Source organism: Protopterus annectens, chromosome 7.part0 (assembly GCF_019279795.1).
Source record: "Protopterus annectens isolate FY-2018-M chromosome 7.part0, PAN1.0, whole genome shotgun sequence".
Classification (NCBI taxonomy): Eukaryota; Metazoa; Chordata; order Ceratodontiformes; family Protopteridae; genus Protopterus; species Protopterus annectens.
The window spans coordinates 1,797,868,768-1,797,889,841 of record NC_056739.1 but is presented as its reverse complement, the minus strand read 5'-3'; the positions used below and the strand labels follow the sequence as shown (position 1 = coordinate 1,797,889,841).

General features: G+C 39.4%; 1 protein-coding gene across 2 annotated transcripts in view; it reads right to left on the bottom strand.

Moving 5' to 3' along the window:
- LOC122807242 (transgelin-2-like) overlaps positions 1–21,074 on the bottom strand; it is a 391,792-nt gene that overhangs the window by 235,556 nt on the left and 135,162 nt on the right. Inside the window, exon 1 of one of the 2 annotated variants that reach the window (XM_044078326.1) lies at positions 1,995–2,124. The exons of the other annotated variant lie outside the window; for it this stretch is intronic. The gene's annotated coding sequence lies outside the window, so the exon portion shown is untranslated. Of the gene's footprint in view, positions 1–1,994; positions 2,125–21,074 lie in introns of those variants that run through there. 2 annotated transcript variants of the gene reach the window in all.

The window sequence follows — 21,074 nt, the reverse complement described above, 5'->3', positions numbered from 1 at the left end:
GTGCTAACTGCATTCTGTGTTTAGGTAAGTAACCAATGTTGAAAAGAAGGTTGATATTCTTTAAATCAGACTTTCTTCCCTATTTTGTCCCCTTTCCATAGTTATTTCAGCATGTAACTTCCCCTCTGTATGGTTTTCCATACATGTACTCCACAACAGCGCACATGTTCACACTCCCTGTGCCTCTCCAATATCTACTTGAACATGCACACTAGTCCATCACTACCAGGAGATGGCCAGAGTCATTACCTCACAAACTACCTTGTATATACCTTGTTTAGGCCATGTTTGAATGGTTAACCTACACAACAGAATAAACTTGGCATTCCCTCAAGCCAAATGATGCTATCTTTGTTAAGATAGCCATATACTCAATTTACCTGATTTTAATCTACAGTCCCCTATAGGTTTGAATCACTCCATTTAACTATATATAACATACTCCGTTTATATGCATACACATATCTCTGAAACATTATCTCACATATGTCCTGTAGCAATAAGCAGTTCATCACTACTTGTAATGCCTTTTCTTTATTTCTTTTTTCCCATCTTTAGATTAATGCAGTCAGAATACTGTCATCTTGGTTTACTCATTGCATTCCGTAAGTTGTACCCAGTTGCCAAAATGCAGTAAAGAATTAAAGGAAGTACAAATTCCTTTCTTTACAGTCTTAAAGTGAAAGAAGATCAACAGTCGGAAGCCGGTCACTACATATCCAGTCACGATTACATTGTGTGGCATGTACTGCTGACCTTTAAGTACCAGACCACGTATAAACACAGCACCGTATACAGCGTTGATTGTGTCACAATATGTGACATTTGTTGTGAGGATTCTGTTCCACTCCATTCCCAAATGGTTACACAATAAGACCACGCAAGTTATTTCCACATCTTGCAGACCAGAGTAATAGGTCACTGCCCCCCAACCTCTAATACAGTTAGCATCGAATAACAGCAATTTCTCCAGCAGCTACCAGTGTTGGACAGCTAGGTTTTACTTGTTATCTATAGAACTATTATAAATGTATCACCTGATGCCACGTATTTTTATTTTTGCAACTACAGATTCAAGCCAATAATCTTTAATAAAAAAACAATATTCCAGGTTATTAGGGCATTGGATGTCGGACACAAGAAGTTTTTTGGCATACGACTTGCACAGAATAATGAAATATTTATTATTTATTTAAGTCTGATGACTGGGGAAGTCCACTGGGCCATAAAGATCCCGTTTTCAGTGGAGCCCGGGGAGAAAAGCTCCAAATATTGCAAGTTACATATTACATGTTACAGAAGAATAACAAAGATTTGTACAGAACAATTGAAACATTTACAGAAATATAATACATTATGCAATAAGCTTTTAGTGAGTTAACATTTAAACAGAAGGTTACTAGCCCTTTTGGAGGTTGGGTAAAGTGAACATTTGCAGAAAAAGACATTTTTGTCAAATAAGCTCTTTGTAAGTAAACATTAAACAAGTAGCTACTAGATATTTAAATAAAAAATGTGATTTAGACAATGGGCTTGATTATAGACAAGCTTTTACATAGCCTCTTGGAAATTATATTAAACACGGCAATACTTCAGATTTCATTTGCATAATTTGACTACAGTAGTTCAAATTCAGTGTGATCAATCCACGTTAGATTCACAGACTCAAGGAATACTGATATTAAAATAAAAATTTTTCTACCTACTCATTTTATCCAGCAGTTGCAAAATCAATATAAAAGGCATACTACAATAGCCTACTTAATATTTCCTATAGTTCTGAATGATTTTTTTACAACAGCTCTTAACCCAAGACAAAATGGCTACTGGTGTGAAAATGAGTCATCATACACCCAAAACCATGAGTTCGATTAGCATTCCAAATCCCAATCTCCAGGAGCAGTTACAGTCAGTGATCCAGTAAAAACTCAACACATTTCAAGAGAGTTACAGGTGATTCTACTACTGTTCTATGTCTTTATATCTTTCATTACCTGGTCAAGCAACACTGCTGAAGGAGAGAGAGCAGGTGAAGCTGTAGCCGTTAGAAAAGGAAAACGAATAAAACTGTAAACTGAATTAAACAGGTTGCAACGAAGTTTTAACTGATCACGGAGCTCCACCCAGAAAAATGTCAAGTCTTTCAATTAAACAGTTTCTGTTTTATCAACATTACATTTCTGAAATAGTTGCGCAGGGATCCTGGATCTCTAACTAGGTTAGTTTTACTTGCATTGCTTCAATTTAAGACTAGATAAAACAAAAGTATGTTACATTGTCAGACTGCTTCTTCCAAATATAGTCTATTAAAAAAAAACAAACAAAAAGGTGAGAATGTGGCCTTGCTGCCTGCAGGCTTTCAGTGGGTATGTTTTTGGGATCTTGAAAGCAATGAGATTGGCCACTAGGTGACCCCCCCCCCCCAAACAAGAAACTTTGTGGTGATGTTCAACTTGTTGCCTCTCAAAACTTTAATAAGAGTTCTTAGCTCAGACACTCAAAACGTAATGAAACCTTGTTTTAGTAAGCAAAACCAGTAATGGGCAGAACTAGGACTGCAGAAAAGAGAGTTCCTGAACTTCTTGTAGAACAGGAAAGGGATGCTGCACTTTTATACTAGCATTTAAAAATTACCCTTTTAAATAACTAAGTTAATGACAACTTCAGAAAATGCAGCCTTAATTAGTGGTTTCCATCAGAAAATGTGGCTTTATTTATGCAATTTTCCACTAAATTCTTCATCTTCATTAAGGAGCAAGTGCATTTTCATTCAATAACTTCACAGCAATGTGTTTCATTAAGACACACTTCATATTTTCTCTTTTCAGAGTCCCTGCACTTTTTCAGCACCTGTTACAGCACAGAGTGAAACCATTTGTCACCTACCTTTGTCTGATTCCCTGCACCATAGCCTTCAACCAAGCAGACAACTCTCAAAAGAATCAGGGACAACCCCAGAAATAGTCAGGGATAATCAGAGGCAATTTTTAAATATTAGTACTATTAACTAAAGACATTGACAGAATACGTGAATGTCAACTTATAAATATACATTTTCTGTAGTAAAATAAGTATATAAATGTATTGCCTTCTTTTATTGAGTGTAATTCACCACATTTTTTTAAAAAGTCACCAGCTTTAGGAGGGATTAAGAGGGACAGAGCTAAAATTTCAAATAAAACCAAGGACATCCCTGAAAATCAGGGACAGTTGAGAGGTATGCGCCTGTGGTAAATTATTAGAACCAAGCATATGAGCACAGGTTAGTTATTGAATGACACATGCATTTCATGTTCTGCACTCGGCTTGCAATATTAGCTGCCAAAGGGTGCACAAACTGAATGAAAAAGAAAGCAGAACAACATTTACAATGTCTGCAGATGCTTCATTTGGGCATACAAATAAAGCAATCTACTTAAAATGTCAGCACTGATGCAGTGTAGGCCAGCACTGCTTTTCTGAGCACAGACTACAAAGCAAACGGTATAGGTACTGCTTTCTTCCCTCTGTGTATCCATTTTAATGACCCTGTGTACACCGTTAAAGATGAAGTCTTATCCTTAATCATACCGAGGAGGGGAAGTACATGATGCCTTCTGCATGTATTCACACCCCCTTACACTCCTTTGCACAACTGCCTTCTGCATGTATTCACACCCCCTTACACTCCTTTGCACAACTTAGAGTCGGTATTTTCTGATACTTTTCCACCATTCCATATATCTGCCCTGGTTGCCAGATGTAACTTGTCCAGACATCACACACGTTACATTAAGATACCAATAGCGATCAATACTGCAAGCTCCCATGAAACAACGAAAGCAAACTCAGTAACTGTTGAACTTGTACATTATTCATTACCTCTTCCTTGCTCTTCAAAGGAATTTGGTACTGTACACCTCGCTCAGTCCTCCTCTTTGAACTCATGCCGCTCCCTTTCCTTGAAATAACACTCAAGTATAGTTCAATAACTCCTTTTCTAATTTAACTGTACTTGTAGACTTGTATAACTTCCTACCATTGCATTGCGTTGGCAATTAAATTCACAGTACATCTGATCACATAATTTTTGGTAACTGTTACAGCTGTCAATGGTTGGATGATCCACTGTGGGTGGGTGGATTATATTTATGAAAATGCCCGTGAAAAAATTCTGCAACACATTGGAATAATTGTTAAATTATCTTACAGCTGGTTAAACAGTTACTCAATTAACCTGTCTGCCAACTACCCTAAGAATTATGTCAATACACCCAGCATGGCTGTGTTAATTAAAGCAAGACATGGACAGATATTCATACACATTTTCCTGTGTTCATCATCAGCATTTTTAAAGAAGAACTTTTACAACAAACTAGCAAATCTGCTTCCTTAATGTATAGATAATCCTATACCTGAAGAATGACCAGCTTTACAGGTATGTTTCCTGCATGTAAAACACCGGTCTATATTAAATGAACGAATGCTTAAAATGTAGAGTACAACATACTCGACAACTTTTAAGCAAAAGTTCATCTAAGCGAAACCCCATAATGTCAAAACAAGGAGTTTCGAAAAGTTATAGTTGGCCAGCAGTCAGGATCCCAATGGCTGATGGCTAAAATATACTGTACATCATTAAAACCTCCCAAAAAAAAAAACAAATCAAGCAAAATAAAGTGGGAGGCTGTGCCTCCCACACCCCCCCTACTTAAATATACTAACTCTGAGATCACACCACAGTGGAGGACTGTCATAACATTACACAGTGTGAATGACGAGACAGCAGCACAGTGGAGGACTGTAAGAACACATAGTTAAGGTGAACATTCTGACATCAGCCATTGGCTTCCTGATGGCTGTCCAACTATAACTTTTCGAAACTTTAGGTTTCACTTAGATAAACGTTTGCTTAAAAGCTGCCGAGCATGACGTACTCGACATTTTAAGCATTCGTTCATCTAATAGGGAACCTAAAACGCTGTACGTGATTATTACCTGGTAAAGGTATAAACTACTTTTTGGCACATTACTGACTCAGTATGGCTAGCTGAGTAGGTCAAGAATCAGACAGTTGCTCTCTCTTTCCTCAACAGTAGAGAGTCATTTACTAAGATAAAAAAACAAAAAACTTTGAGTAGTCTAGAATTGTGACCAAAGCCCAATTCTGTTTATTCATATTACTGCAGATATAGCCAGTAACCAAGGCAATAGCAGTGCAGTTTGAGTGCAGTTATAGACCCAAATCCATCTATTCATCCATCCATCCATTTACTTATTCAAAACCGGCTAGATGGGCTAGGCTAAAGACATTTTTAAGGCATGACCTGGATCACACAGTAGTATAAAAACTACACACTTATACAGAGATTCCCCAGTGAATTCATTGACTTAAAAATATGTAACAGATTCAACACCAGGTTCAGTAGATACATACAAGAACTAAAAAAAATACCATCCTGTCCCTGATAATCAGTTTGTGTTCGATATCGATATCAAGAAATTCATGTTGTGAGCAATGTTCAGTGAGATGACTTTCTTAGCATCCATTTGAGAACATGCAAGAAACTGTTTGTTATTCAATACACAGTCCTAGTATTTTGTAAAACATGGATCACTCGGATTATGGGCCAGAAATGATGATGCCAGTAAAATTTAGTATGACAGACTGTACCTCTGTCAAACTGCAAGTTCACAGGGAACTTGAGCACACCTTGCACTGTCACACAAACAAGCAATTGAAACCACAGGTATTACCTGTATGTTTTTGTGATTTTGTTTTATTTATTTTAGTTTCAGCTGCTTCTTTGTGTAAGAGTGCAAGTTATATGTTTCAGAGCTTTTACATTCTGATACAGTGCTAAGATGACTGCAGGAATAAATCGCCATTGTGACTGGGACAGCAAGGTTTATATATTAGCAGCACACTATAACGAGCTTCTTATAGTGAGGTGCTTATGGATGAGCCTCGGTGTAACAACGATCATTTCATCTGATTTTGGATTGCAGTCAGCATGCAACTCATTCAGATAACTTAACAGTAAGTGCACTGTTACATAATATTCTCCTTCCAAGTACTGAGCTGGTTGAAATGGTTAACAGACAAAAAAAATCTTTGCATAGTACTGAAAAATAAGTGATTCTGTGATCAAGATTTATATAGTTACAGAGTTAATAAGATATACAAAAAAGTTGTCATCTTAGATTTATGGACATTCATTCAGCTTCATTCCTTTGGTAAAAAATGGGTCATGTATTAATAGCAAACATTTCCTACAGAGACTGATCTGCCATTACACTGTCATGGTAATTAAGAGAAAGTGTATCACATACATGGATAACTGGGTGTAAACAATGTGCTGTAATGGAGACAGGATGTTCGTGTTCTCATGAAGACTTTTACAAATATTTGGACCACAGGACTCGGTACACTTACTGGCCTACAGTTCTCAGCCACTAAGTGATCAGAACTCTGACAAAGGTTTGGTTGTGCTGTTTATTCAGATATCAGGGAACTTGATTTTTTAAATTCTGCTCATTATTAACAGAACGTGTGGATAATGAAAATAGGTAAGATCCTTTGGGCATAACATACATGGGTAGCAGGATATTAACAGTTGAACTGTATTCTTTAGTGGTTTTTTTCATCCCCAGAAAAAAAATAACATGTTAGTGGCTTGAGGGATGAGCATAGAAGATAATCTGTTGTTTATAGAGGATTCCAGGCACCTTACCCACCGGTAGTACTTATGGAGAAAGTCCTTTATTTGATAGGAACTTTAAAAGCTCACATTACTAATTGTAGAAGTGTGGGAATATTTGTCCTCATATAAAATTACATTAGTGAACTTACTGAAAGATTCAAAGAGCTTGGCGCTCATTTAGATACTTACTATCAGGAATCATAAGAAATACAAGGTAATTAAGTGTTGCAACCATTTACACCCTGTCAATATCCACCCTTAGACTGTACCCATTTACACCCGGGTAGTAACAAACCTTAGACTGTACCCATTTACACCCCACTGGTACCCACCCTTAGACTGTACCCATTTACACCCTGTCAGTACCAACCCTTGGACTGTACCCATTTGACCCTGTCAGTACCGACCCTTAGACTGTACCCATTTGCAGCCTGTCATTACCGACCCTTAGACTATACCCATTTACACCCTGTCAGTACCCACCCTTGGACTTACCCACTTACACCCTATCAGTACCGACCCTTTGACTGTACCCATTTACACCCTGGTAGTACCAAACCTTAGACTGTACCCATTTACACCCCGCTAGTACCCACCCTTAGATTGTACCCATTTACACCCTGTCAGTACCGACCCTTAGACTGTACCCATTTACACCCTGTCAGTACCCACCCTTGGACTTACCCACTTACACCCTATCAGTACCGACCCTTTGACTGTACCCATTTACACCCTGTCAGTACCCACCCTTGGACTTACCCACTTACACCCTATCAGTACCGACCTTTAGACTGTACCCATTTACACCCTGTCAGTACCAACCCTTAGACTGTACCCATTTACAGCTTGCCAGTACCCCGTTAGCTGTACCCCATTTTCAAGGAGGGCTGGGTCAGTCAAGCCAGTGATGAATATGTGAATACCCTCCCAATCATTCAGTTCCCATTTGAAGGAAAATAATGTATCATGTCACTTAATGTGCAGTTGGAGTCTATTCCAGACATGGTGAATGAGCTCTGGAATGAATCTCTCAGTCCACCGTGTTTTATTTACTGACACCAATTTAAGTCCCTGGTTCTGGTATGTGTGGGACTCTGATTTGGAGAGAAACAAGAGATCCAGGACACTGAGCCCCTAATGGCACAGAAGGCAAGGCATACATTTCTCCTCAGGAGCCAAAATACTGAATAAAGGGCTGCTTCTGGTAGCTTAGCATTTTTAAGCCAGTGAACTTCTGAGTTAAGAACCTCAGGGGTTTTTCTAGTTATTTGATATGTCTAGGAAGGTATAGTCTAAAAGGAGCACCAATTTGAACAACTGGCCTAATCAATGCTAAGTATAAGGGGACAATGACCTCTTTAGGTCATGGATGATATTTAAATTAAGTTTACATGATAATCATAAGAGAAGCAGTTGTAAACCAAAGTCCCAAGATCTTAACAGCAGTCTCATTTTGGAGTTGAGCATGGTCTGTTTTGTACGCTGTGGATGGAATCACTTACCAAGTGCAACACTACACTTTTTAGAATTTAATTTGCGCTCATTTTAATACACTAATGTATTTACAAGTATAAGTTTTTGCTGAAGGGTTTTTGGCATCAGAGGGGGACTTGACAATGACTCTAAGTTTACAGTCATCTGCAAACTTGGTTAGCATGAGCTGTTGCTTCATGGTCTAGATATCAGAAAAGTAAATTCCAAATAAGAGAGGTCCCAGTACTGGAGCTCTGTGAAACACCACTGGTCACCTTCACAAACTTTGATGAGGCACTTGCCACCTGCATTGTTTAGGTTTGGTCTTTTAGCCAGTTTACTATCCATCTTACTACATAGGGATTTATTTGTAAAGTATTAAGATTACTAACTGTGCTAACATGGGACAGTGTCAAATGCCTTGGCCAGGTCAAGGTACATCATGTGGACAGCATGACCACTGATAACAGCCTACTTCCCTTTCAAAGAAGTTAATCAGGTTCATTAGCCAGACTCTACGTCTGACAAAAACAAACTGCCACGAGTCTAGCCTGCTTAGATTTTTAATAACAGAGTTTATCAGCTCAGTTAAAATATGGGCCATGGCTTTGTAAACAAGACTCATCAGCTCGTCTTCCAATTGATATTTGTCATAAGGGCAGGTAAATGGCCAAGAACAATACTGGTCGGTTGAGTGGGTGGGTACTCTTTATCGTCTATAACCCTACCTCCCCTGGATGCAATAAGAACTTATGCACAGCCTGGTTCTCAAATTCTCTCACAAAAATACAACCAGGACTTAATTCAAAAATTCAAACCACTTTAAAGGCAAAAGTAGTGCAGCTATTTATCAGAATTACATACAACACTTTATCCAGATGCTACTTGGTCAGAAACATAGACTTAAAGTAACTAAATGATTTAAAACTATAAAACCGATGCAAACTATTAACATAAGACAAAAAACGAGAAGGAAAACTGCTACAACATGTACAAACTGTTACAATGAACTTAAAAACAGACGAAACAAATGCATTTATTGACAATTACTTAACGTCCATCTGGGTAGGAAGTGGAGCCCATTTTCGGCCGAGACCCAGGGAGAAAAGCTCCAAAGTATTACAAAACATTTTAAGAACAATTTTATAGTCATTAAAAACAATACAAAAAACTACTGATTAAATAATTATACAGAATTAGACATAATATGAAAACAGTGGTTAAGAATAGATGCAAGTTATATGATGATTTAATAGTAGAGAAATGTGAGCCAGTTTATAGAAAAATTAAAGGCAAGTTAGTATAATACAAACAGAAATTCAATGCAACGCAAGAGAAAAGCAGGAGATGTAAGGTATGAATAGATATTTGTTCACATTTAGAGACATGGGTAATCCTGTTGTTGAGCAAGAACAGAGACAGCTTTTGGCTAGGAAGGAGGATTTGGAAAGATGGAAGGTGGGTATTAACTTGATAGATGGAGATAAGGAGTTCTAGTCCTTAGCAGTGTTTTATGGCTACAAAATAGTGAGAGTACAAGTAGGATTACCCAAGAAATGACAATTTTCAGCCTCTTGACTGCCTTGCTGGATAGCCTGAGACTGGCCTACATTTGGTATAGGTGACAGAGTAATGACTTTATAGTTCACAGGCTGATGTAACTAGACACGGGGCTCAAGCTTTATTGGAGGAGTTCAGCCCAATTTTGCCTTCACAAAATGAAGGTTGTGGAAACCAAACCCTGGATTATAGAAAACAGGTCATTAACAGTTCATTGTCTTAATCCTTTGTAGTAACCAACACTTCATTCTTTCCTAGATGTGTAGCAAAGGAGAAAGGACATTAAAAGTGTTTTTACCCATCATATCATCCATGCCTTTACAGAGCTTGGTGGAGATTTTTACAGTGGGTCTTCTTTGCCAGTTTTATTCAATTTTGACACGGGTTGCACTTTTGACTATAAATGTTTGAGAGATCAGCTTTGTTTTCATGGGTATTTCAGGACTTCTCCCTGTCCAAAATCAGCTTTCTGAATGAAAAACTGTAGAATGCATCTTCTGAACGTGAATGCTTCATTCCATTAAAAGGACAGCTGGTCATGAAAAAAAGCATTTGAAAGAAATGAATTTAAATATTTTTTACTGCAGCAACAGCTGCTGGTAAGAGAGGCAGTGGTTTAACAACAACTTTAGTGGCTGTTCGGTTGTACTTGTTGCTGTTGCTTAGTGCAACCAAACATGGATAGGTCAGTGGGCAAATGGATAAGAGAAGATGACAAGGAGGCAAAGCTTATTGTTTTATGGAAACATGGAGGTAGAGATGACTGCATCTGAAGCATAGGTTGATCAGCCTGCTTTAAGAGTAAGAACCAGACATGTCCTTGGGTCTGATTGGTACAGTTTCTTAGGAAGGGCGGTGCCTCCCTCCAGTTATAGACAGGAAGTCACACAATTATGGTTGTGTTTCCTCTTGCAAAATGGTTAGGTGTTAGTTTCTTGTCATGTCACTGGTAAGAAATGAGATTATGAGTCATGAGCAAAGTTTTGGCATAGGCCAACACCAAGAAACTGGGGCCAATCCTTGTGAATCTTAACTTCTGAGAGAGAGTGCCTTTTGCCCTTGCTGACAGGGCAAAGAGTAATGCCTCTCATTTTATGGCTTCCATTGAAAGATTGCAAGTAGTTCTTGCCACATAAAAAGTATGACTGTTCTGTAAATGACCCTATCCTTTCCGACCGATTGTATATCCAAACTCCAGTGTTGGCATAAACATCCACAAAAGAGACCTTGATCTTTTCTGCAACAAACAGAACATGTTGGAGGGATAGATATGAATCCCACTTCTCTGGAACTGTCTTCATCAACACAAAAATAAAGTATATGTTTTACTCTGTTCAGGAATAATCTGGATGAATGGATGGGAAACTACAAATTCACTCTGTTTTTAACTTCTGTGTCCTTTATGGATATGGGTAATGTAAATATCTGGACTACTCATATTTTAAAAGAAAAGGGCTACAATCTTCTAGGGAAAGCACAGCTAGGCTTCAAAAGATTCTCATGGATCAGTGGTGTAGCAAGTACCTATAGCAATCATTTAGCAATCAGGATAGAGAGTAATTGGATATAAAACAAGTATTAAAGAAATTTTTCTAAATTATAATTTTGGGTCTAATACAGTGTTGTAACCAATATTTTGGGTCTAATACAGTGTTATAACCACTTCATAATATGCCTTACAGCCTAAACACGTGACACCAGAAATTATTTCTTACTCTAGGGGAAAGTACTTTTGTGCCCCATTTAGAATGTGGCTTACGGTTCTTCTCAGCGAGAAATTGTAGCCCCCTTCATTTCAATGGGGAATGCTAGCAACATAGAGAGTCATTATTTATAGTTACAATATGGACTTCCCAACATGTGCATTGACCACAAATTTCCTAATGAGTGCTAACCAAATAATGGCTGCAAAGGTGTTTTTGGTAGCACTGCTTACATATGCACTGCCCAGAATAGTACCAGCTCAGCAGGAAAAGTACCTCTGGACTGCACCAAATAAAGTATGCAAGTTCATTGTGCAGTGCGTAGACAACATTACTGTGGTCCACTAAACAGGGCTGGATTCCTTCCCATGTTCCAGCTCAAAGTGATTTTTGCATGTGCATTATATTTATGCTTTGTACAGTCTTATGGTAACACTGATAAAGTCAAAGTAAACTTTACTGTCATTTAGAACTACACAAGTGCAGCCCAAACTAAATTCTGAGTATCAACTCACCAGGGAGTACAAAGGAAGCAAGGACACCAAGAACAAGTGTGTAACATTTCAATTTAAAAAAGGACAAATAAACCAATAACATCAAAAACACACAAGCCCCCAGAGACAGTCATAAGAAGAATACTGTACATAGCAGCACAACATTGTAGGATTGCACATGTTAAGATTGTCCTCCTTTGTTCATCTGCATCAGACAAACAGCAGGCAACTGTACATGAATAAAAAAATATATTGCTACATCAAAGACAAAAAAAAAAAAAAAGGAAGAATTCACTGAATTTAAGGGCATAAGAAGTGACATAAAAGCCTCACAGCTGTCACAGAACTCAGTTCAGTGTTGCACAAAATACTTTCTACATCCTCTGACCTCATGCTACAACAAAACACATCTGAATTATTTAAATATATAACCTCCATAAATCAACTCACCCAAGTTACAAGAACCAACTGGAGCAAGATGAGAATGTATCTGTAGAATAACTTAAGCTAGTTTTAGGTAAGTGTAGCACTAGAGTCCCCCAACAGCTACTTGTGTAAATGTTGCAAGTGCACCCCTTATGGTGTTGATATGATGCACACAGTGGGCCTCTAGGTGTCCCGCTATTAACTTTGAATGCCAAGTTGGCATGGTCTAAGCCTTTTTTTTTTAAATGAAGTTATTTCCTCACAGTTTACAGAAATGCATTTCAACTGTTCATATTTCTAGAACCATAAGTTTTGATAAAGACTGCAAATGGCAAACTGTTCAGCACAAAGTAACTTTCAAAATGGTTTCATTCATTCAGTTCTAGGACTAGAAATATATTTTATAAGCCACAATAACTGCAGTAAACAGGAATTATGTAATGTATATGCAGCTTACAATATCTCAGCAACCATTCAAGCAATACACATATTGTCAGCAGCTTTTTCTTCATACAGCTGTGAGCCCTCATATCAGGCTTAGCAGTTCTGTGTCACTTGATTGTTAAGATATTTACAGAAAAATGTAAATTATTAAAATACAAAGACAACATACAATAATATTCAGTCTCTCTTTATTTGCAGTGGATATATGTCAAATATCAAAACAGCTGTGTTTGCCATTTTGTAAGCTTTAAGATAAAATCTGCTAATACCTGTATCTGGCAAGGATTTGGAATTATTAATGCAAATATGAACAAGCACTTAATCGACACCTAGATGTGCCATTAGGATGCAACTACAGAAATGTCTGGAGACATCACTAGGATGTAGTGAGTTAAAGGTGTCCAGTGAATGAATGGAAGTTTTTCTTTTTAATCTGTACTGCTTTACGACAGGACATGTAATTCTGTTTTGGTTTGCAGCTCATAATATATCTACCACTTTGTTTCCTGCAATATGTTTTTGCTTTATATGTAGCATATTCTTGTGTATATCTTTGTAACAAAGCACATTTGTGGCTAAAAAGGTACTCTCATAGTTCAGTCCTCCTACTGTCAAATAAATATAAGAAAATAAAATGACAGATTATTTAAAATTTGTTCACCAGGGTAGACCACTGATCAAACAATGACCAATTGCAAGTCCTCCATATTTAACAGCAGCTAGAAAGTAACTAACTTACCTTTACTCACATTAATTTAGAAGGAATGTACTGGATTAAGGAGTGTGTGATTATATGAATATGTGCTCAAAGTAGTATCATGGCTGATTAAAAAATTGTACCAGCACTTCAAAAGACCAAGAATCCAAAAAACGAGTGCCAGGGGACGTTGTAACACGGTTCAAGCAGTTTATTCCACAAAGTTTAAAATCACAAAAAGTGTTGAAGCAACCAATATCCTGTGATTTTAAACTTTGTGGAATAAACTGCTTGAACCGTGTTACAACGTCCCCTGGCACTCGTTTTTTGGAATCATGGCCGATTAAACATAAGTGTTGAAACTAATGCTACCTCAGTATTTTTTATTCTGCATGCCCCATCACCTCTTCTAATCTGTCACATCAACCCCTGAATTTCAGGGGCGGCTCGTGGCATCGGGCTGCCGGACTGCAGCCCCCTCAGCTAGACAGCTGAGTACTTAGTTTATTTTATTTTTAATGTAAAAAAAAAAAAAAAATTAAATCTGTTCTTAAAACTTTAAATTTCGAGTCCGCGACTCGAAATTACGCGCATGCGCATTGCGCGCTTCTAGCGCAACAGCGTTTTTTTTTTTTTTAATTCTTGCTGCAATGTTTTGATTGCAGCCCGGGGGAGCAAAGAAGGCATCATTGTGATGCCCAGAACTCCCCAGAAGTCTATGCGGTTGAGACACAAACCGCATAGACATGGAAGGGGCTCGGACTGCGACGTTCGCAGGCACGTCATGACGTGCTTGCTGGGCAAATGCTGCTGATTGGTTGTCGCTCTCTTCCCGGGCTTTATGTGCTGGGAAAAGAGCAAGAATCAATCTCTTCCCGGGCTTTATGTGCTGGGAAAAGAGCAAGAATCAATCAGTCAGTTTAGCTTCGGAATCGAGCAGCTTTGGTTTTTGTGATCATTTCATTTGATTTCTGATTTTTTTTTTTTTGGTCTTTTGGAATCGTTTTTTTTCTGTGGATTGGATTTCATTTTGAGAGCGCTAGAAGAACAGAAGAAAGAAGAAGAAAAGTACAGAGTGAAGGACGGGTGCTGCAGAATTAAGTAAGTAATTATTATGTTAGCTTAACTTTCATCTGACTATTTGAATTGTGTATTTAAATGTGAGGGTTGAAGTGGGTGTGTTTTTGACGAAGTTCTATTTTTAAACTGAATGAAAAAAGCACTAAGAAGTTTGGCGTCTGTCTATCTTTTTCACCTTGGCTTGCTTGCAGTTGTTATTTAGTTTGTTTTAGCTGCTTTGTGGAGTTTCGAGGTAGTAAATAGTTTATTCAAATTTCTGTTTTTAGATTACTAAGTACCCCCCTCCAACAGCTTCTGGCACTTCTACCTGTTGCCATCTAATTCCGTTCTGTTATATTGTCGTTCAGTTCATGACAGTGATTGGAAAAGAAGGTCAGGGCAGTAAGGAGACTTAATTGGTCATGTGTTTTTTATGTGTTTTTTTTATATGTATTTGGTCTTTGATGAAATTTTTTGGTCTACAGCGTGTTGTTTTATTTTGTCCACTATAAAACCCTTCTGAAATTAAAACACGACACAGATATCTTAACTCTGTAGTACTGATTTTATACTACTTCATGTGTCCTTTCATTCATTTTGTTCTGTAGCTGCTTAGCTAGTTTGTGTTTGTAGGAGAGGCAGAGCCTATTCCAGCAATTAGTAGGTGCAAGCTATTGAAATTAGTCTTCAAACAGGCACTAGCCTATCACAAGGTGCACGCAACACTTTGTCATGCACACACACACGCGCACACACACACACACACACACACACAGATACATCTCACGGACATTAGGCAATCTGAAGGCTCATGAATTCACTTACAATATACATTAGGATGTGAAAGCAACCAGAGTGGAAGCTTTGCCTTTCTATGAATATTAACAGCTATAAGGCATTTTTTCTCAGTCCCACCCCCCCAATGTTAGAATTTACAGAGGTTTTAACACACAGCTCAGCACTCCTGTAAGATCATAGTTGTGAAGGTTGGATTTGCTGTCCTTTATAGTGTTAGTCTCTTTTTTTTCCATTGTTGTGTGGTAATACTGTGAGTAGATATAAGAAAGGAGGTAATAGATAGAAGTCACCCACATTGGAGCCAGGGGGTTGTCTTTCTGAAAAATGCTGTTAAAGTGTTTTATCTGCTGCTTCAGCAGGTCCATTGTTTGAGGAGGATTGATTTGTTCAGTATGCTGGCAATGGACCTTTCTTTGATTTCTTCCTGCACATCCATCAAAAGACAATGCACAAAAGGCAAACCATCTGAGAACTAAACGCAGAGCCATATTTTGTGATTCAGCATTACTAACTGCCATACCACCATTTATTTTAATTATTCAGTTTGTTAGTTGTGAAAGCCTAAGTGGCCAAAACCCATTTTTAACAGTAGCATAGAGAAGAATGCACCTGAAAGTACAATTTAGCAATTGCCTCATGCACTAAGCACAACTTTTTGAATCAAATACCAATAACAACTAATTTAAAATCTAAAGCATAGATTACCCTGTGTTAAATTATAGACTGTATTTACAGTAGGACGTGTTATGCACAGAGATCTAAATGTTGGAAAATAAGAGCAGAAATTCAGCCGGGAAATAAATAAATATCAAAGATGTTAGATATACCTGTCGACTATCTGCAAATCTGTTCTTTGAAACCTTGCTTTACAGGATAACTATGGTTACATGTAAGAAGTATTCAAACACTATTGTGGTGAAAAAGTACAGTTTTGTACCTACCATAAATGTAGATGTTCGAAGATCCACATTGCTGCAGTCCTTACATATGGGTAGTCCGCTGTCCTCGGTCGGCCCGAATACCAAAGTATTAGGCTGACGTCGGTCATGGGCGCTCAGATCTGACATCAGAGCGTCAGGGTATTAAAGCGCATGACCGACGTCATATCCTCAGTCTTTTCTTGCCCCAGATGTCAGAAGGCCCTAAAAAGAAAGGCCACAGCCAAAAACAGAATACCCCCCAAAAAAAAGCATGTACAAATAACAGCTACCACCCAAACCATACAACCATTCCAAACTGTAGAGGGGAAGGAGGGAGGGTAAATTGGACTGCAGCAATGTGGATCTTCGAACATCTACATGTATGGTAGGTACAAAACTGTACTATGTTCTTCATCTCACATTGCTGCAGTCATAACTTATGGGTAGAATCCCAAAGCAGAGGTAAAGGGAGGCTGGCAAAATCATAAAGCATTGGGAGCTGCCAAAATGCCCTGTAAGATTGCAGTGGCAAATCCAGCCCTAGATTTGGAATAAAGGGGAAGATGGTAATGTTTAGAGAAAGTGTGCACTGAACTCCAAGTAGCTGCTTCCAAAATATCTTTAGTAGCTACTCCCCTTAAAAAAGCAGTAGAAGTGGCAGTAGCCCTAGTGGAGTGAGGTCTGATTCCAGCCGGAATCTCCTTACCATGATGAGAATAACAAAAGCAATACAAAGACCAATCCACTTAGAAATAGTTTGTTTTGAAACAGGTTTCCTGAGAACCCAAAGCAAAAGAAACAAACAACTGCTGAGACTGTCTGAACCCTTTAGTCTTGCTCAAATAATAACGCAACTGCCTGTGAATATCCAAAGTATGCAAAATTTTCTCTCCTTTATTTTGGGGATCTGCATAAAAAGTAGGCAAATGAATTGATTGGTTCAAGGCTACATTTGAAACCACTTTAGGCATAAAAGTAGGGTTAGTACGCAGAGATACCCTATCCTTATGAAAAATTAGGAAGGGTTCAACTGCCATAAGAGCCTGTAATTCAGAAACCCTTCTAGCAGACGTAATGGCCAACAACAAAGCAGTCTTCCAAGACAAAAACTTTAACTCAGATGTAGCTGCAGGTTCAAAAGGAGGTAAAGTAAGTTTTTCCAACACAAAATTGAGATCCCAGGCAGGAGTAGGAGCTCTACGTGGGGGTCTTATGTTCTTTGTCCCTCTAAGAAATTGCTTAAACAAAGGATGAGAGAATAATGGTGGGTCACAGTCATAGTGAGCAGAAATGGCTGCAGCATGAACTTTTATAGAGGAGAAAGACAAACCCTTGTCTAATAATTCTATAAGATATTGAAGAGAAACACTTAAATCAGGCCTGGAAACATCAAAGCTCTTTGTTTTGCTCCAAATTAAAAATCTCCTCCATTTATCAGCATAAACTTTCCTTGTACTAGGCCTTCTGGCCTCCAAAATAACATTCAAAACTTGTTGTGGAAGCTGCGACCCTCCAGGTTCTAGAACAGAATACGCCAGGCTGTTAGATGCAGGGACTGAATCCTGACATTGAGGAAATGATTGCCCTCCTGAGACAAAAGGTGCGGAATTGAAGGCAAAGGCCATGGAGGCTCCCGTACTAAACTCCTCAGCAGAGGGTACCAGTGCTGTCGAGGCCAATCTGGAGCTATCAAAATCATGGAGGGCTTGTCTTGTCTGACCTTCAAGAGTACCTTGGGGAGGAGAGGCAGAGGCGGAAAGGCATAGACGTGAAGATTGCTCCAACTGAATGATAGAGCATCCACTTTCCAAGCTGTGGGATGAAACACTTTTGTGCAAAACTTTGGCAACTGGAAATTTAGTGGAGAAGCGAACAGATCTATGTCTGGAGTCCCCATATCACTGTCAATTTTGAAATACATGAGGATCCAATTTCCACTCGTGGGGATCCACTATCTGTCTGCTCAAAACATCTGCTAAGGAGTTCTGTGCTCCTGGTAGAAACCTTGCCTGAAGATTGAGGTGTAAACTGAGAGCAGTCTCCCACAAAATCATTGCTTGTCTGCAAAGAGGGTACGAATGGGTTCCCCCTTGCTTGTTGATGTACCACATGACAGTTGTGTTGTCTGTTTGAATCAACACTTGCCCTGGGTGAAGTAAATCCTTGAAAGCCATCAATGCAAATTGGACTGCTAACATCTCCTTCAAGTTGATATGTAAATGTTGAAGTCTGGCAGGCCACGTATCTTGAACCCATTTTCCATTGAGATGTGCTCCCCAAGCCTTGTCCGAGGCATCTGTCGTTAAAATCTGACTCGCCTCTGGTCGGGTCACAGAGAGTCCCTTGTTTAGGTGACATTCCTGAGCCCACCACAAAAATTCCTTTTGAATGCAAGGTATTATTTGAATGACAGTGTCCAGATCTTGGCAGTGTTGTGTCCATACATTTTTGAGATACCATTGTAGCTTCCTCATATGCAGTTTGGCATTGGGAAGCACCAGAATACAAGATGCCATGAACCCCAAGGCTTGAAGGACTGTCCTTGCAGTCAGCCTGGACCGTAGAGACAATTGATGGAAGTAAAGTGTTAGGTTCTTTTGCTTGTTGCTTGTCCGGGGTCAAAAAGGCCATCTGGGAAGCTGTATTCAGTCTCACACCCAGAAAGCACATTTCCTGAGAGGGTACTAGACTGGACTTAGTTTCGTTCACAGAATACCCTAGGCACCTTAACACTGCCATCACATTGCCATCACATACTGTAGATGATGAAGAAGTTCGTACTTGTCTTGAGCAAGAATCAGGCAATCGTCCAAATAAGGATAAATTTGTATTCCTCTTAACCTTAAGAAGGATATCACTTGAGCCAGAACCTTTGTGAACACCCTGGGCGCAGTAGATAAGCCAAAGGGCAATGCAGAGAACTGATAATGTAAAGTCCCAGCCCGAAAACGCAGGTATCGCCTGCAACTGGGCCTGATAGGAACATGAAGGTAAGCCTCTTTGAGATCCAGAGTTACCATCCAGTGATCTTTGCCCAACAGAGGTAAAAGTTGTTGCAACGTCAACATTTTGAATTTTGGAATGTCCAGGTATGTGTTGAGGATAGATAAATCCAAAATCGGCCTCCAAGTGTTTCCTTTCTTTGGTACTAGAAACAGGCGAGAATAAAATCCTAGGCCCACTTCTGACAGAGGGACCTGATGTATAGCCCCCATTTGAAGAAGTAAAGAAATCTGCTTGTGAGCCTCTACCCTTTGCTGAGGAGGAACGTCTGGCATGCCTTTGAAAGGAGGCAATGTATGGAAATAAAACTTGTAGCCTCGGTCTATAATGTCCAACACCCATTTGTCCTGGGTGATTAATAGCCGGTTTTGCTTGAAGAGTGCCAACTTTCCTCCCAAAGGAGCTGCCAGACAGGAAGAATCTGGCAGCTGAAGATGCAGGTCATTGGGCCTGTTTACGAAAGGACTGGCCCCTGCCCTCACCTGTAGATTGTGCAGGTGAACTCCATGTTCTAGGCCTGAAAGAACTCTGAGCTCTGCCCCTACCACGTCTAGATCTACCCCTAGACTGTAAATCAGAAGAAGGATAAGCCCATCCCTTAGTAGGCCAATTCCTGCTAAACTTAGGAGGCTGCACCTGCAAAAAATCTTTAACAGTCTGCATAGACTTAGCCTTGTCTTCCATTTTCTTCAAGACAGACTCCACAGGAGAACCAAACAAAACTTCAGACTGTAAAGGAGCATCCAAAAATCTAGTTTTAACATGCTCTGACAAATTCTGATCCTTAAGCCAGGCATGCCTGCGAATAACTGAACCAGTGGCAGCCACCCTGGAAGAAGCCTGTAAAGCATCGAAACCACACTGCAAAGAATGCTTACCCACTTGTTCAGAGGCATGTACCAAATCCTGTAATTCCTTACACTCTATGCCCTCTGCCAAAGCATCCACTTTAGATTTTAGCCAAGTAGGGAGAAAATTCTGGTACTTCAACATATGAAACTGGCAATTCAAAGCCCTCATTGCTAAAGTGGAAGAGGTATACACTTTCTTACCCCATCTATCCAAAGCTCTAGCATCTTTATCCATAGGAACTGGATTCTTTACAACAGAAGCCCTGACACCCTTAGGTCCCTGGCTAATAGTTTCTGGGTCAGCCCTTGGACTCTTATACAGATATTTATGAGCCTCAGGCACTCTGTAATACTTATCTGGCTTAACAGGCGCAGGAGGCAAAGAGTCTGGATTAAGGGAAGCCTCGGAGAAAACGTCTTGAACAACATCCAAAACAGGAGGTATAGCCAAGGGCCTATGCTGTGGTAAAAACAAAAATTCCCTAAGCCTCTTTCGGGAATCTGAGAAATCCTGACCTTCCCATTTAAAATGCTCCCTCATAGAATGCAGGGTTTCTGAAAAAGAAAAATCCTCTGGAGGAGAAGCAGAAGGAGTGGAATCCTCTGCGTCTGAATCAGAAAAAGGAGGAAAATCCTGAATGTCTTCAGTCGAAGACTCTGAGTAATCTGAAGCCTGCTCCAAACTTTCCACCTCTGGCTCCACCCTAGGCCTCTTATCAGGAGGGGGCATAGAACCTCTGATTAAAGAAATTAAATCTTCTGCCATTTTAAGCATGTGTTTTTTAGGCACAGAACCTGCAGAACTAGGACTGACACCCGTGGAAGGCAAACCAGGCCTGCCTTTGGAAGGAGCCTTAGAGACAGAGGGAGAAGGCCTAACCACCTTAGGCAAGGAAGGGAGAACAGCAACCTGAGAGGCCCCCTCAGCCTGACCTGACTCCTGAGAGGCCACATCTTGCAAAA